Consider the following 16,097-nt stretch of genomic DNA (forward strand, 5'->3'; position numbering starts at 1 on the left):
TCTCGTGTTTGATCTGTTGTAAATCCTCTGTGTTATTGAATACCTCTGTAATTGCATGCTTAGCGTTTGTATTCTGTGACCCTCTAGTCTGCATTTCCAGCGATCTTGTGTATTCCTTTGTATCGTCTCTTGCTGTGCATAAATTGTGTTTTGTTTGTTACTTCTGACTCCAATCCTTACTCTGGTTTGAACCGGTGACAGCTGGGCACCAAACGGCCACCCCCCTCTGTCCCTACAAGGTAGTTGAATTCCGGCTGAGCTTGCCACGCAAGTCGAGGGCATCTCTTTTGCGACCGGAACAGCTACCCGCACTCACTCCAAGGATGTCTGGGAGTGTGCGCACCGTTGAGGGTGCATCGTTAATAATAATACCTTCTAATTATTAACGGGTGACAACTGCATGCAGTTTGTAAACGTAGGCCAGAAACGCATTAATGCATGAGAGCTTTTTAACTGATTTATAATAAACGCTCCACCAAAACCTTCCTCAAATTCATTGCCCATTTCTTCATCGTCGATTTTTTACGATTCCCGAAATAGTCGAACACGTCAACTACCACTGAACCGAGCTGTCGCTGATTTTTCGGTTTCTCAGTCTGCCATTGCGGCTATTAGTGCTTATTTCGTCGCCCGCAACAGCAAACGTACGGATGCTAAAAAAAAAGGACTGCATTTATTGCCAGAAATTTGCCTTTGGAGCTCTTGCCAAAAAAGCGAAAGCCTTCGAAGGTTAATATTTCAGACTGCGGTAGGGCCGTTTTGCTAGTGCTTTACACGATGGTTGGACGTAACACACAGAAAATAAAGCTTTTTTTCCTTCACTGTTTGATAGTTATGCAAATTTACACTAACAACGATTTCAGTTGCATTTTTCTCAGTGGCGGAAGAGAGGCCACAATGCACTCAGTCCCTGTTTCATCAAAAGCTTTTGAATAAGGAAAAATGTACACCGAAAACGACCAGTTTGATAGATACCAGTAATTTCAGTGACATATCTCAGCTTATATGCCTCTTTCTGGCCAGTTGTTTAAATCTACAGCTAAATCTGTGCTAGGGTGGCTAGAATGGGGAGGTGTGAAAACCGGCTCCTGAAAGCTGGCCGCAAAACGCGTTCCTGCCGCACGTGGCGCTGCCGGCGGGGGCGCCATCGTTTCTCGCGGCATCTGCACTGCTCCAGTAGGGTAGCTCCAAGTTAGCCCGAATGATTTCATCGCGCGAATATTTTTTCGCTTAGTATTTTTGTTTTACAGGTAGTAGATATGAGATATTTTAATTTGATACTCTCATTCCTCACAAAACTGCTAGCACAGACAAAGTTGGCGGCGTTCGCGCTAGAATGAATCCACAGAACTGATACAGCGCTGTTTTTGATCTTCACTCTCTGTGGTGCTCTTAATGCGGCCGCTTCTTAGAGTTAGCGCGTATGCTTGCCAGAATCTCGAATAAAAAAAATAAAGTGTAGTTCTCATCGGAATTACCGTGAAGGGCCAGCATGTTGGAGATGACTTTGAATGTGTCGGTCGTGCATCTGTCACAGTATTTTAATGGAGGAAGAGATTAGTGCAATATATGCGCGATGAGGTTAAAAAAATACGAAAAATACAAAATGTTCGTGGTTTAATAAAGTTTATTGCGAACAGCATAGTAACTCAGCAACACCGCATTTTTACAAAACACAGGGCTTAACTCTCTTTTTGTAATGGGCCTTGCGCTCATTCAATCCTTTCAGCAAGAAGTGCACACGCGTGATGCAATAAAACCTAGCCACAGACATTGTTAGAACAGTGGAATGCGCACTACAGCCAATCTGTGGTACATTGGCGGCTAGAAACAAGAAATCCTTTACCACTTTCGCATGAAGCCGTGTAGTGCTAAATGCACGCGTTAATCTGTCCTCTAGGGTCTGGATTAGTCTGTACAGACACCTTGATGGGTACAGAAGCCCTCCCATGTCCCATTGCTTGCAAGCTTCTGCTGGCAATTCATGCGGCACACTTTCTTTTGCCACAAGGCAGGTATCCGTGCATGCTTCACAATGAGCTGAAAGGATGCGTTTCCTGGCAACATAGCCCGCGATGTAGTAAACAAGGCGGAAATCGCTGTGTTCCTCGACGTAGTCCACATGGTCTATGGCCACTTCCGCTGCCTCAGCAGGTAGTCCAGGATCACCCAAGGCTGTTTCCTCACTTTCTGGAAGCAGCTGCTCCTCCAACAGCAGGGACTCCAAAAGTCCAGGGGACACATTTCCACCCTTGGGGCTAAGCTGTAAAAGCTTAAGCGCCTGCATTTACACGAGCAAATGAGAACAATTAAGAATTTAAAAGTATATGCCTGATATTTCAATGGACAGTATTGAAATGCATATGCATACTTGATGATAATGATGAACTGCGAAGGTGTGGGGTGATCATTGGCTCCACTAGCCTGTCTTACAACCCCAAAAGAACTCTCCAAGCAGTCTTGACTAAGGCGGGAGGTCATCAAATACCTAAAGCCAACCTTTTCAGTGAGGTACCAATATGTCCTTAGTGGAATGAATGGTGACACGCAGACCTTCTGATGTGCTCTTGCTTAAGAAGCCAAGCCCTTTTGCATGGGCCTCCCATTGATCTAAAAATTCCAGCAGGCCTTCAAGTGCAGCTTCTTTAGCGCTTCCACATCTGAAAAAAAAATTATTAGCAGCACATAGAAATGAGCTCAGTTGCTGTGTACATACCTCAAAGCTTCTGCTGGAAATCGTGACGTCATGGCTTCAATTGCTTGAACCATTATGTTAATGAACACCCTTGTTGGTTCCAGGTTTGGATATTGTCGCTCAATTTTTGCCTTGTAAAGGTCCATTGCATGTACAACTGCACTGCTAAAAATATAGAAGGCCAAATTTACCCTCATCTTTTCAAACCCACTTGGATATATGTGGGACCTTGTCAACTTCGGCACTGCCTTCAAGGTGAAGGCACTGCTGTTAACCTTCCAGGTTGTTGCCACATGTTCCCAGTGAGCCTGCACAATTTGATAAGTGTCAAACCAGCTGCTTACCACATGCTCAACATTTTGAATGTAAATAAAGACAATAAAATAGCATGCATACTCGGCCATTGTGCGTGTTGAAGCCGTGCTTCATCATTGTGTTTCGCACGCATTTCACAAGATGAGGAAAATCCGAGATGAAATGTAAGAACCGCTGATTGTCACATGGATGGACAACCTTGCATTTCACATATTTTGAATTTCCATGCACACCCATGATATGCCACATAGAACGGTTCCATGTTGCACCATCCGTACAGATGTAATCTACATGCAAACCAGCTTGTTCGCATAGAATAGTTGCCTCCAGAATGATTTTTGTCAGCGTTGGTGCCTTGACATTCCCATTGGAAGCAAAGACACCTGAAAAAAAAAGCATGAAAGCAGGTATTAGTGTGAATGAAAAAAATAAATTCATGCACTGATGAGTACTATTTACCTATAACCTGTGTCCACCTCCCCACAAAAGGCTGAAACATGACAACCAGGCCATGGTCAGCTTTTGCGTGCTTGTCTTGTGCTCCGGTGAACTGCCCCAGGTGAACTGCACGAAGCCCTCAATATCTGTAGATGATTTAAGGTCTAGGTGGGCAGAGAGCTTCATTTCGTCTATAACTAGCCCACCATGCCTATTCAGTTCATCAATTTCCCTGGCTTTCTCTTTCACACACTCAAGGAGTTTACGGCTAAAGCCGTAAGATGCCTTGAAAGCCTGCAAATATAAGATGAGGAAAAATTAACTTTACTCATTAAAAAAAAAGTGCAGCAACATACCTTGATGTATTTTTGGAGGCACACACGGCTAGGAAGTGCAAGGATCTTCTGTCCCCTCAAATGCTCGTACAAACGTGGGCTCTTCATCCTTAAGATGATGCACTCTAAGAGCCATGCTTTCTCATATCGATATCCCTTCATGGATCGCCTCTTTGATGCCTCGAGACGTGCTCGTACTGCATACTGCTGCTTTTTTGGAAGCTGCTCGATCTGAAACGAAAGCACAAACAGCTCCATTTATTTTAGGGCCAGTTATGAAACAGTGCAAAGCTTACCTTTGCCTCGAAACTGGCTTTCTGTATAGAGGAATGTTTTTCTTGCAACTTTCGGACGGCTTCATGCAGGCTGTGTACTTTCATGTTCCGCCGCCTCAAAGTGCGAACAGCGCACTTTAATCTCTTTCCCGCAGTTAGCATCAATGGGCGTCGCACTTTATTCTTGGAACGCAGCAAGCGGGCCTTCAAGATTTGCCTCTTTTCTGCACTTCATGCACCGCTGAGGCGTCTGGGTCGACACATCTGTGAAATAGATCACAAAAACCTTAAGCATCCAAAGTTTTCATACTTGTCGTGCTTGTTTGAGAGGCATGCACCCAAAAACATACCCTGTGACACGGATCCATCACATGCAGTAGAGTACAGGAAATGTCCAGATAGTGTTGTGCAATCAGACACATCTAATGGCTGGAACTCGGTGGGCTTTCCAACTCCATAACATGCAGAAAGATTTTCTGCATATGCTAGAAGCTCCTGGGCCTCTTGCTCAGATGCAGTGGTACGCCGGCAGTGATGCTTACCAGCCAGGATGATTGTGCAGCTTAAAGTTTGTTCATCAATTTCGAACACAGCTACCTTGTGGAAGGTAACTGGAGGCATTTTGTTTTTACAAAACTCGGCTGTTTGATAACGCACCACATTTTCTTGCTGGAATGTTTGGCGTGACCAGTTTTCTGATGGTAGTTGGACTAAAAATGTAATGCTCCTTAGGCTCTGCAACAGTCATATTGTCCGGTTCGTCATCTGGATTGAGTTCAGCCGATTCGCATGCAGACTTATCAGTGTTCTTGCGGCTCTTTTTCGCGGGAACGGGAGGGTTTTGTTTCACTCTTCTTTTTCTTTCTTTCGGTAGACTCTTTGTCAGGTACTTAGGCAGATTTGGAAAAACTGTTGGAATAGCCCCAACTTTCAGGGCAGGAACATCGCGTGGCATTGAGACTCCTTTTCCGTTCACCACGTGCACGAAGTGTCTCAGAATGAACCTAAAGAAATAAAAATGCATAACCTCTGTTAGAGAAAAACTTCCCGGTCTTGAATGCAATGACAACTACAACTTAAAGAGCTAACACACGTCCTGCCGCGATGCATGGGCTTCATTCTGGGCGCGTTTCGATGGAGGCGAAACGCTAAACGCATCCCTGTGCTGTGCGATGTCAGTTCACGCTAAAGAAGCTCCGATCATCTCAATCAATCCTGAGCTGTCCACTGCAGCTTCCCTCATAGCCCACGTGTCGCATTCTGTTACTCTTGCAATGTTTTCACGCGTACAATCAACACGTGAGAACCGCCGAAACACGCACGTACCTTTTGTCGAAATGCCGTTCACAAATCGCTGAATTCTCTTGCAGCAGCTTGTCGGCCCTTGGGATAGCACGAGCCCACTTTTTAAAATCATCTTTGCAGGCAGGCACGCGGAAAAGGGAGACTTTTTCTCCACATGACTTGTAGCCGCCGTCGCAACCCGGCACAAAACACCACCTCTGCATTTTTTTTTCACGTTTGACGGTATTCTTGGGATCGTGTGAAGGAATGGTGACAGCCACTCACCACTTGCACTATAGAATTATATAAACGCAAAAAATACACGCCAGCACTGCAGAAAACTTTCGCAACGCCATAACCTATGCTTCGTACGACGCCTGCGAGACTGCTGGTGCATGCTGGTGCTGCTGCCGGGCTAGCGGCGCCCTAAAACCCCTTGATACTTTGAAAGTTACGCCAAAGATTGATCTTTGCCGCCGCCGCGCTACCTCCTCGCCTCCTGCTCGCCCTTGCGCGCCCCTTCGCTGAAGGCCGGCTCTCCGCCCGATTTCCTGAGCGACGATTGGTCTCCCTGCCGTTGCCATTGGAAACCGACGCGCGTCCGGCGTTTTCCTTGTGTTTTCTTTTTCCTTCGCGCCATTTTTCTCCTAGTCTCGGCGAGCGAATATTGCGCGCTGTGCTTTTATTGCAGCGTGCAAGCTCTATGCCGTGCTGTTGCGCGTACAACTGCAGCAAGCGACCTGAAGATGGTTATGCGGTATTCATGATATCTCAAGGCAAGCGTGACGGCTTGCGCACGAGTCAATGGATTCACAAGATTAGTCGAAAGACGTTTATTCCTAGAAACAAGAGTTGTTTGCGACGTCGAGCCTTTCTCACTCTCCGTAATAACGCGTCACCTGACGCTGCGTTTTTTATTCCTGCTTGCTGCTCAATACTTTTGCGGCGGCAGCATGTTCATTGTATAAAAATAAGGTTGTCCTCTGCAGCATGCTGAATATTCTGCGAGGCTCCAAAACTCCATCATTTAACACGCTTCGACTTCTGTACAGTCAGAAACAGGGCACTATAATCTGCTTTTTGCTGTCAGAAATAACTGGAAAATTAGTCTCTCGATTGCATTTGTCGCGATTATGCTAGGATCCCTGGCCTCCTTCACTAAAAATCAAAATTCGGGCTTGTAGAGGAGCTAGCCTTTCCAGCTTTTACTTGTAGTGTGCGTCGGTTACTCGGGAGCAATGAATGCTGGCCCTGAAAAACTCTTTGGCAAGTAAACCCGAGGTATTGCGGGTAATCGGCACTAGTTAGGTCGTATGGCATTTTTTTTTCAATTCTTGAATGTGTCTTGCCATGCTTCGACGCACGCGTGGGTTAAAAAATATGCGTTCGTTTTATCAGGGATACGGCCAATGTGCAGGAGGTGTTCATATGATCACACAAGCTTCACTTTGACCATGACTACTAGGCGTTGGCAGGTTACCTTCGCTTTGAAAGCTGGAGCTCTAAAAGCGCGATTCCGCGTATTCATTTATTGCGAGAAAAGTTATCCCATCGATGTCAAATCAGCCGGAATCATTGCATCAATTTTCTGTATTTACGAAACTTAAACAATCAATGATGATTATAGTTATTATGTAAAAATAGGGGAACATTTTGCGAGCAACAATTCTTAACACTGTAACATATTACTCATTTCAATTGTATGCAAGATTTTTTTTTCACCTAGCCTGAGTAATTATCTCATCGCTCTATGTTCTAGCTACATTTCACTGAAGACCAGTTTGAGCCGCCAATATTACACGAACTCGAAAAAAAAAACAGACCAAACGCAGTTCCATCAATTTTCTCTCACCGACCTGTCCTGAAGTAAAGGAAGCCTCCTCGACAGAGACATGAACCTCGCGCTGATAGTAGTCAGTTAATTCTGTGGCTTGCTCTTTTCCCACCTCCATTTATGAGAAAACAAGAAAGTATAACAATTAAAAGTCAATGTATAGTTGTCTCGTCAGATATTATGAAATAGAGATATGACTGACAATGTAAGTCAATGAAAATTGAAGTATATCAATGGGTCATGGGACGGCATTAGATTAAATAGTGATGGTTATGAATAGTGATAGGTAATGATGGTGACTGTTACGGATAATAATAGTAAATTATAGTAATAGGCCCGGATAGTGAGGTGATAGTGTTCGTTGCGGATAGTGACAGTTACGATAGGTCTCTTGCATTAGTAGATATAGTGATAGATAGGATAGCGATAGTTAATGAATTGGCAGTTATATGCTTTCTCATTTCCGCACGTTGAAGACCTATGTGCACCTTGTAATTTTTTTATTTGATTGTTGCGTTCAATGAAATCAAGCTCTTTTACACAGCGCATGAGACCACAGCATGCTTGCCCCAGAACTTCAGTGTATCGGCAATAGGGCCCACCACTTCTCCCAGTGTACCCTGCTGTCTTTTAACCACACGCGAAGTCAGTGAGGGGCCACGTAATCATAAAATTATTTAATTCCTCCATCAGCATCATATCAAGACTGCCGTGGCAAACCTGTTCCTTGCCTCGAAGCAGCAAGGAACAGCTCAAAATTTGATTTTATACAAAATTAACTAATGAACGCAGATTATCGCGGATCGCTAACTAGCACAATGCCATTACACTTGGCCTAAGCTTTCCAACGGTATACGGTTCGGTGTTGCAGCTAAAATTTAGATTTTAATTGCAATTTACTAAATATCAATTAATTTGGCCCAGTAATTGATTGAAATACATGTACAATTAACCAATAATCCAATCTCATGGTTGATCACGTGACATATACTATGCTTAGAGAGATAGCTTGACAGTAGCGAAATAGACTAAGTCCTGCTTTAACCTTCTCTAATCTTGAAGTTCAAAGCACCAGCCTGGATCGTTTTCTGAAGTTTTACCGCGATGACAGATTTCACGCTCTAAAAAAAAAACAAACACAAAGTCAGAGGCAGTACTAGATTAAGTGCACAAAGTAAAACCTTATCATGAGACTTAAAAAGTGTCTGTAGCACAGAACTCGCTTGAAAGCTTTGTTTATCAGTATTCCCCATTCAAACAGTTCTAAGAAGAAACCAATCAATTCATGAACTTTACTATTGGCATTCTTAATGCTTTTCTCGCAATTTTTCAAAAATTTTGTGCACTCCTGGAGCGCAGACCTGGCCCAAAAGCTCAGGGCGTCAGGGGGAGAAAGCGTGTCGTGCGCAGCGCTCGCCGCCGCCGCGCGAGGAGAATCGAGGAGGAAAGCGCGGCGCGGAGGAGAGTGTCGCTACTTTCAAATTATCAAGGGACTTTAGCGGCGCCCCCGACTGGAGCGCCGTATTTTCCCCAAGCGGCAGGAACGCACAGCGGGTACTCGGCTGGCAATGGTACGGCGCCGCGGTTTTCACACCTCCCCATTCTAGCCACCCTATCTGTGCTGTAAGAGGTGCAATTCTTTCTGCTTGCGCTGGAGTTTTCTGCGTACCGCCAGCGCCGTCTAGTGGCCGTCGCTCCACTACCTTGGTAGGACAGCTGAGACGGCCGCGGCTGGAGACGCTGAAGAGAGTCTACTTTATCGCGAAACTAAAGGCATGCTGCTGCGTTTAGAAGCGCTCGGTTACAATAAAAAGATTGCTATGTACTCTATTCCACTGCAGCTGTACAAAACACAGTGGCGGTAGAACTTGACTGAATTCGGGAGACATGGGGGATTGTTGAGTTTCTCGTTTGTGCGCTGCTCATTGCACTTTATCAATACATCAATTGCGGAACCTGATGAGAATGTTTTGTGAAAGGCGCCTGTTATAACTGGGCGTGAGTGGAGCCATTGCAAGATGGACGACAACTTAAAGTTAACAAAGGGTGAGCGTAAGTAGCATCCCGATATGCATATTGCGATCATTTAGATGAGAAATCGAGAGAGTTAACAACCTATCCGAATACGCAGTGTTTTGTCAGAGTTGAGTTGCATAATGCATTAACGGGCACGCTTTCACACTTCTTCCTGCACTAAACTATCGGAACTCACCTAGTAACCGTTCAACAATTTTTCAATGGTTTAGTAACTGAGTTGTGATTGAAAAACGCCCCACAATTAGAGAATTAATCTTTCGTTGTTTGCTTCGAATAAAATACTTCAGAGAAAGCGCTTTTTGTTTTAAGTTGGATTGTTTAGTTTGCTGGCTGAAGTACAGCCGAAAATATTCATGCACTATTTGTTTTAGCACGCCTACAAATTAATAGGTAGATATTCTACATATTCAATCCAGAACGTTCCTATTGTAAATATCGCGCTGTACGATCTAGCTGCCTCACCATGAATGATTGCTCTAAGGAACGCATACTGCTAGCTGACCATGATTGCTTGAGTCGTTTATTTGGGCACGGAATAGTAGATACGCTGATCTCCAGTCGCAGTCGGCGCACGGGGAGGGTGGGGGGATAGGTCAGTGCATAACTGCTAAATAGTGCCTGTTACAATTTCAATTCTGTCATCATCAATACTAATCCCATCCTTCGATGTAGTTCATTCTTGGCTCTTAAGGTAGAGAGTGCGGGTATAAACTAAGGAGATTCAAGGTACGAAAACTCTCCCTCACGCTCTCGCATTGTAGGGCACCGATAATATCCGCCCAACGTTTATGACTAGGAAAATTGTGGCCACCTAACTTTTTACAGTGCTAGCAGTGTGAGCCTTCAAGATGCATGCTTCGCAGCAGATCTCGGTGTTATTCGCTTCGAAGAATAAGACAAACCCATCAGTTGCTTGTCGTTCATTGACGTAAATAGGCAAGTGCAGAAACGCGACTGCATGCCTTTGTTTCTCTACAGATGCGTTCAACGGCATCGCCCTAAAAACCGTGCATTATATATATTTCGCGACGCATGAGGCACCATTTTAATCGGAAAGCTTTCTCAATCATTACTGTTCCTCAAATGGGGAGTAGAAGTACTTCACGTGTTCAATGCTCTCAACACGCGCAGTATTGACAAATCCTACTGAATGTTAATACAGCAGTGAGGTTGTTTCATTTTGCTGTGATATATTTACCCTCCACTAGTGGTGCTTCATCGCAGGCGAATCTTATTTGATAGAAAGTGTGCCTGTAATTCACCGTGCAAAGGCGCTGTACTTTGCAAGTGCCCCATAGTAAGGAAAAAAGAGACTCAACTCACAGCCGTTTCAAATCTACGCGTAGAGACTGTCGCTTCCACAAGGCAGCAGCGGCGTGGCTCGTAGCCAAGTTGGCATGCAGCTGAAGAGGTCAGGATGCGCCTTCAAGCAATTAATTAAAAAGGAAAATTCCAAGTTTTTCAGAACAATAAATTTGCGGTAAAAGTACTAGGCACGAAATAGAAAGCTTCAAATCTTCCGATGGGCGTAGCCACGGCACGACGAGCGGTGTGCTCCGTCCTACTATACGCTTGCTCATTTTAAAACCAGGCGGCGCTCGGTGTCAGACTTCAAGCGCGCCCCCTGGCCAGCGCAGCATCTTACAGTCCGAGGCGAATTAGCAGATAGAGATAAAGATTCAGTTCACTTCTCTTTACGTTGCGGAATAAGATATCAGTGTTCTGGACTTACCACTGTTTTTAATACCCTGCCGTCATCATCACCATAGCTGTCATGCTGAATAAAGCTTCCAGTTTTGGCTTAAATTGTTTCGGGGCCATTTTATTACAGGCACAGGGATATAGATATCTGCCATCGCATGACAAAAAATATTAAAATGGTGCAGAATAGCAATACGGTGGCGAAAGGTATGTGTAGGGTTAGTTGTATAGGATGATAAATTTGCGTTTGGACACAGAGGCAAAAAACAACAGCATAAGAGCTTGTCATCTCCAGTTCTCTCGGACTGTGCCTTCTTCTCTGCTTCCGAAATTAAAAACAAAAGTATGGCGAAAGAAAGTCACACATATCAGCGACAGAATAGATAAAGTCAGTATCTTGAAAGAAGAATATCACCAAACTTCCACACTCATACAATAGCTATCCCGCCGGGTTGGCGCAGTGGTTACGGCGCTCGACTCCTGTCCCCAAGGATGCGGGATCGAGTCCTGGCCTCGGCGGCCGCTTTTCAATGGAGGCGAAAAGCAAGGCGCCCGTGTACTGTGCGATGTCAGTGCAGGTTAAAGATCGCCAGCTGGTATAAATTTTAGGAGTCCTCAATTACGGCATCTCTCATATCCTGAGTCGCTTTGGGACGTTAATCCTAGAAACCAAAACATCATGCAATAACTCAAGTTATGCAGAAAATTGCTATTCTATAAGAGTTGGACAAAAGAAATTCAAAGAAATGAAACCAGTGTTTAATAAAGAAAACAGCGAAGAAAATACAGCTCAGCTGTCGCAACACTAAAATTGGGATGTAACAAACCTCGTAATGAATAAAAGGAGCTCAGAATGGTAAAATTTCAAACCACAGCTCAAAATATTTGTGATGGGGTCTGAAAATGTTCACATGCATGGCAGAAATAGCTCTGAATTCCTTACGTCGCCTGTAAGAATTGCCATAAGTGCCGTAAGAGGCACATCACCCAATGGCTTGCTGTACTGAAACAGGGTAAAGGAGGGGCTTTGAGCTCTTAGCTAGTCACTGTTAAGGATCTGGTAGGCAAAAATATATCAGGAAATGTCGGCACTATATAGACCATCCGTTCCGCAGGCTGTAATTGGGATCGTGTCTTCTTTGTGCACAATCAGCTCTCCCTCCTCGATGTATAGGTCCCGGCACACTATGGTCTCTCGGGTAACGAGGCCGCTCACTAATATGCGCGAGGTTGTGTCAGCCGAGCTGTGAAGGTGTCTCGGACGTGGGTGCCTCACGAAGTGAAGCACTGGATACGTATCAGGCGATTTCCAACCCCTACAGAGAGCTTAGAGCGAGCCTGCCTCTTCTGCTTGATTCGCTCAGCCAAGGACAGGCTACACGTGGCGGCGCCTCCAAACTCGTTCGCAGCCAAACCCCTGGACTTAAAATATATTTCCTGAGCTAGTAAACCCGTTCTGCCAAACTTGCAGCGAGCCTCCCACCTTAGACCATGTAATCTGGGACTGTACGAAAGATCCACCTCCGGCAGGTCTGGCAGCATATCTCTCGCTTGAAAAATGGGTAGCAACCCTCGCCAGTCAGGACACAGACATCCAGTTCCGGGCCACGGCAAGAGTGCAGGAGTTCGCTGACAGACTTCAACTGCCAGCCACTTGGAACCGCTGTGAAACTCTACCTTTTCACTGACAAAGATTTCTCTCTCTCTCCTGATATACTTGACCAGCTCCATCATAGAGTGCAGAACCGGTATCACTGATAAGGCGGGGCAGATACTGAGGTTTTGATATAATTCTTCATTTGGCGCTGCGCATTACGAGGTATAATTTTTGTCATGCCGTGAAATTTATTTTTGACAACGTAATTACAATCTCACTGATATCTGCTTTGCGCTCTCCTACGGATATGGAATCTGTGCATGTGCTAGCAACGTGGCCAAAGCTTGTTGAAACTCTTGGAGGAACAAAGGTATACTAGCAATTCAGCGCAGCGTTTTGGCTGATATGCTCCGTTTGTGTGGAGAGTGCAAGTTCGTTGTTTTCAACCATCCTTTCAAACAGATTGCACGCTTTCCAGAGCGTATTGTGTCCATACACACCTCATTTTACAGTCACTGGCAATTCAAGAGCAACACGAACTGAACTGCCATTCAGCAAATGTGCTTGAGTCAAGTACGTATTGTCACGTTTACTCCCTTTTGCCGCGTTTTAAGTGCTTATTCGAATAAGGATGCATACGGAGGCGCTAAATCCTGCCGGGATCATAAGCCATTCATAATTATATGCATCGACCAAACATAGTTACCTTCCTTGTACCCTTTACAGAAAAGATGGAACTGTTCCAAAGCGACGGCCGCTGTTCCTACGATGCGAAACAATCTAGGTCTGTCGACTGAGGGGGAATAGCGCACGGTCAGAGCGACATCGTCCGCCCCACATACGTGCGGCATCTTTAGCGTGAAGGTCGAGACAACCGCGGTGCTGCAAGCATTAGCAACATGTCCTAAACATTTCTTGACAAGTCTGGGGGCGCTCCTGCTAAAAAGACCACTTAACAGCACCCTAAAGGGACCAACAATGCTGTCACGACCCTAAACATATCCAGACGTTCGCGCAACAATGCCCGCGAGAGACCTTACTGCTCAGCTACAACCTGGAAATTCAATTCGAGGCCATGGCCCACGGTGTCGCCGCCAGCATCGACTGACGGCCAGCTAGCAAGCTATAGATATACAAGCCCACCCCAGTCAAAAAAGTCAATGGGTCCAATTGGAAATTTCCCAATTGAAATGAATTGGTCAAAAACCAATTGTGTTTTCACCACCCATTGGACCTGACCATTTGATATGGATTGGTGCTCCCCATTGGAAATAATTGGTCACCTATGAAGACCAAATGGTTCACCAATTGAACTCAAATGGCATACCCATTGAGCCGAAATGGTTTGAACTCACATAGCTGAAAAAAAAATAATGGAGATGCAATTTCAATGTTTTGTGTCCAGAAGTTATAGGGAAGCCGACTTCTATACAAGTGGAATGAAATTACAATTTTTTACAGAAATCATATATGAGACAAGCAAGCATTACACACACGGAACTGACACAGATTCAATGTATATACCTACAGGTTGCAGACTTACTATATACTCCATTCTTTGAACAGTGCTGCTAGGACCAGTGACACATCTTTGTTATTCAGAGTTAACTTATTTAATTACGCCTGCACTTAGAGTGAACATGATATAATCAATTAATAAGATTAATAAGATTAAGCGGCATATACTTTTTATAAGAACTTAAATTTTTCACTGTTGTCTCTTTATAGAGGTATGTATATCTGTGCACATCTCAGTCAAGGCTATCACTGACTTGACTTTCCCAATTGGGAATGTTTGCTTAGGACCAATTAGAACCAATGGTAAGCCCAGTTAGAAGCCCAATTCGTTTCAAATGGGCGTCCCAATCGGGAGCGAAGGAATCCCAATTGGGATACCCCATTGGTTTCTTAAGTCCCAATTGGGACCCCCAAATGGTTTCTTCATTCCCAATTGGGAGTCATGAAACCAACAGGGCGTCCCAGTTAGGAGTGAGGAAATCAACTGGGCTTCCCAATTGGGAGTGGAGAAACCATTTGGGTTGGACAGTACCCATTGGACAAACCATTTGGGATTGGCAGAACCAATTCAATCTGACTGGTCTTCCCAGTTGGACCCATTGACTTTTTTTGACTGGGACCATCCATTAAGCAGTGCCAATAATATTCTTACAGTCCAAATCCAAGACGAAAACAGACTGCAATAAATTGCTCCCGGCTTTCTATCCGTCATCGCATGAAACTATGCGTTATGTATTCCTCTTAACCTATGTGTTGCTGCTGAAATGTTATTTAATACGTACGTCGTTGATGCGGGCCAGCTTGCAGGCCTTTCGCACTTGACGCCGACACGAACTTCCGCCCGCCGGCACCGCGATTAATCTCGGTTAACCGCCCAATCAATCCAAGGTTCGGGGCTCGATAACTGCGTTTTGGAACGCCGTGTAATATGGGCTAACCACGAGTTTTCGTTGCACTAGTCGAGTATACTTAACCCATCATGATCTTCTTTCTCCTCCCCTTCCCCTTCCCCAGTGCAGAGTAGCAAGCCAGATTTGAATAATTCTGGCCAACCTCTCTGCCTTTCCTTTCAATAAATCTGTCGATCTATGGTCGCTCATGCAGCCGACCTTATAAAAAGTAATAATATAACCATTGAAAAAAAAATTACTGAGCATTAAATAATATAATTATATGCGTCAGAGGCAGCAATTACTGGATACGGTTAATAAGCAGGTTAGCAAAGTGCGGGCACTCTAACGAGGCTCCTCAAGGAGACTTAAGAACCCCAAGTTTTGTTTATCACTACCAGGTTGTTGCTTAATTTATGCGATATTTGGTAATGGTTTTGAGGTGACATGTCAGTCGAGCAAGAGCCTGTTGCAGGAAATATAATCAACTGGACCAGTTACAGGTTAATGAAAACCAAGGACAATGGAGGCTTGATGTACCCCGCAAAGGAAGTAATCAAGCTTTGTCAGCTTACGAGTACCTTTATTAACAGGATGATGAAGTCTGAAGAGGTCCGGTGAAGTAGCAAGCTGTGTAAACTTTTGGTTTCATCATTGTTTTCTCACTGTACACAGTACCTGCAGCTAATCTATAAAAACAATGATCGTGCCCAAGCTAAGGCGCTATGCAAGATATCGTTAAGTTGCTGTCCCCACTAATAGCGAGCTGGGCTGGAAATGTCAACTCAACAGTGGAGCGATGTTTATGGCTGTGGCATAAATTTCTCTCAAGAAAGGTTTTCGTCTGCGATTGGTAATTTTCTTCCTTTTTAAGCGTACTCGGCTGCTCACTGAATCTCGGCTGCAGTTGCGCTCTGACGCGTGAACATTCTTGTGATCACAGCTAAGAGTTTTACAACAGCAACACTCGATGCGCGTTCTTCTATTGAAAATTACGAACCAGCAAAATTGTATGGGTTTGCGAGCAGCTAATAAAAATAGTAATAAAAACTTTCGGCGCATATGCGCATATACGTAGCACCTTGAGGCAGACCGGCTCTATCAAGCGCGCTTACTTTGTCCGGTCATGCAAAATGCGGGAAGCCATGACGGATAGTGTTCTGGCGTACAAAGTTTAA

General features: G+C 44.7%; 1 pseudogene; it reads right to left on the reverse strand.

The window, feature by feature from the left end:
- Nucleotides 1-2,610: 2,610 nt before the first annotated feature.
- Nucleotides 2,611-16,097, reverse strand: part of LOC146184789 (uncharacterized) — a 46,145-nt pseudogene continuing 32,658 nt past the window's right edge.

Source organism: Amblyomma maculatum, chromosome 7, assembly GCF_055883805.1.
Source record: "Amblyomma maculatum isolate TAMU_Amacu chromosome 7, ASM5588380v1, whole genome shotgun sequence".
NCBI lineage: Eukaryota > Metazoa > Arthropoda > Arachnida > Ixodida > Ixodidae > Amblyomma > Amblyomma maculatum.